At 38.0% G+C, this 2768-nt stretch overlaps 1 protein-coding gene across 1 annotated transcript in view; it reads left to right on the top strand.

The window, feature by feature from the left end:
* Positions 1-2768, top strand: part of kank3 (KN motif and ankyrin repeat domains 3) — a 33584-nt gene that overhangs the window by 13896 nt on the left and 16920 nt on the right. Inside the window, exon 2 of the mRNA XM_010772821.1 lies at positions 1497-1556. The gene's annotated coding sequence lies outside the window, so the exon portion shown is untranslated. The remainder of the gene's footprint in view (positions 1-1496; positions 1557-2768) is intronic.

Here is a 2768-nt window from a genome sequence, read left to right as displayed (position 1 = left end):
GATCCAGAGTCTTCTAAAACTTTCCAAATCCGGCTCCTAAAATGAATCAAACTCAGCGCACAGAGTACAAATATATACTATATCGACGCATTTTCTGCCATTTTTTTGGGTCCTGAAAAATGTCGATAAAGGACTCAGCGACTTCAATAACCTCCAAACCCAAGACATTTTTAAACTATTGTCCCCCTAGCTATGATGCTAGATTAACAGCACTTCGTGCTCCTAATTTGTGTAAAGTGCTCCCAACACCTTCAGGTTAGCATCGCCAGCTTCTGATGTGCTGGAGACCCTGCTCTCTCACACAACACACACACCACCACACACACACACACACAACACACACACACACACACACCACCACACCACACACACACACGACCACACACACACACACACACACACACAACACACACACACACACACACAACCACACCACACACACACACACAACCAACACACACACACACAACACACACACACACACAGCACACAACCACACACACACACACACACACACCAACACACACACACACAACACACAATCATGCAATCGAGTCGTAGTCTGAGGGTTCAGAATAGTCATTCTCCCATAATGACACTTAACAAATATGATCTATTCTTATGTAACAAGACACCATAAGTGTTAATTAAGTCTAAATAACTCAAAATTAGGTATTTCTATCAAAGAATATGTTCCCTATGTTAAAGTGAAGTCTTGTTCCTAACCAGTAAGATAGTAATTTGACTCCAATTGACCTGAACAGGTTCCCTATTCTAAAGTTGCCACCACTTCACACTTTGTAAATACATTATAGCACACAACTACCGAAATTAACCTCAACAGTACATGAACAAAGTAGGCTCACATTGAAATATCTGTTTTATTAATGAACCACTAAAGAGAGGTTCAGACACATGTACGAAAACATGTCAAGTTTCTCCAAGGCTGAAAACACATATGCAGCCTGTATGTTTGATTATGTATTTGTGATCATACTGTGTGACCTGCTTGTATGTTCTTACACAATAGGTGTACTGTTCTCTCTATGTGTTGTACTGTCTCAGTGTGAACATAGATTAAACAGACTGCCAAAATAAATCTTTTGAGAGCCAGGGAATGAGCAACCATGCTCCTTTGTTGACTTATTTGCAGTCCACTGACATTATGAAACTATAAAAAAAATAAGTTACAAGGCACTTAATGATCTCATACATGCAGAACTCTAGATTAACTTTATTTCAAATGTTCACATTGGTGACATATTGTTATATGTATACATATATATCAGGAGGTGTTGGGTAGCTTTACTGGGGAATGAACATCATTCTCCACAGCATATTCACTGGTTTGGTATTTTCATGGTGGTAAACAAGCATATCTGTTTTTGTTTTCTGTTTTCTGAGCCTTGGTTAATGTGAAGGTTCATGGTTATATGATTAATATGCTGCAGTGATGGTACCTGATTTGTTTCTAATGGTGGATGTCTGTGTCTCAGGGCTGAGTGGAGCAGGAAGGAGCAAACCAGCCTGAATTGCTCACTGAGCGGCTGAGAGAGGTAAACTTCTCAACACACCATTTATTTTACATTTTGTCATATTAAAGTTAATGCTATTTCTGAACTAGTTTTACAATTGTCCATAAAGTATCCATTTAATGCAGATGTACATTTGCTCTTAGAACAAAAATCTCTGCTTCTTTGCTGAAACACAGGAAGTATTTCCTGTCTGTTTGAAACTATAGAATAAAATAATTTTAATATGGCAAGACAAAGAAAAGCCCAAAACGTTCACAGCTACAGTCCCTTTGAGAATAATATGGATTACTTATAACTTTAAACTCAAATCTTATTAACAGTTAGAACGTTATTAAATCAAACAAATTGTTCTTTATCAAGCCCAATATAACAAATTATGTCTCAGGGGGCTTTGAATGAGGTACAGTATACCACACCCTCTGTGCTTAAACAACTCCCACAGAAAACCCACAATATTAATAGGGAGAAGAAATAAAGAAACTTTGAGGAGAACATTAGTGCTTTGTTTTTCAATCATTGTAGATTTATTTTTCAATTATGTTCTATAATTTAGTCTTTCCCATTAAAGTTACTTTGTCTCATGGGTCTAAATAAATAGACATCATGCTCAAAGGAAATTAAAAATGTCTCAGTGCAGCGCCATGTAAGTCAGGTTTCAGCGGTCTTGTGCTGAGGAAGGATCCTGTGGTTTCTCAGTCGGATGGTGTGATGCTATCATTAGTGGAGCGGCTGTCTAGTGGTTTTTGGAAAATGTTCAGCTCTTTGTTGTTGACTTTGTTCTGGGGTGTTTCCCCTGACTGCCAACTTCACTGTGAGCCAGAAGTATCTTTAAATACAAACTCACCCACTAACTTATTTTTGAAATTAGCCATTTAACTTGCCTTCTTTATGACTTTAAATAACTGTTATCGTTAATAAAGTCTATTGTGAAGATCCTCCTATAAGCAGCTTCTAGTGAAGGAGAGAGCTTGAAAGTTTTAACACACAAACCCACGTGCACACACCCACGCACGAACGCCAGGCCCGCCTTAACCTGCCCTCAGGCCCTGGGGGCTGATGTTTTGTAGGCCCCCTATTTATTTATTTTATATTTTATTTTGTTTATTTTTTATTTATTTTTTTTAATTTTTATTTATTCAGATAAAAACAAACTGTAACGGACCCTGCAGTGTTATCTATGATTACTATATGCCTTACATTCATAATTTCAGCGGAGGGAGGGGAAGCGGCGCT

The sequence above is a fragment of the Notothenia coriiceps genome, unplaced genomic scaffold, assembly GCF_000735185.1.
Source record: "Notothenia coriiceps isolate Sejong01 unplaced genomic scaffold, NC01 NC01_scaffold00011632, whole genome shotgun sequence".
Lineage (NCBI taxonomy): Eukaryota > Metazoa > Chordata > Actinopteri > Perciformes > Nototheniidae > Notothenia > Notothenia coriiceps.
This window is presented reverse-complemented; position numbering and strand designations above follow the sequence as displayed.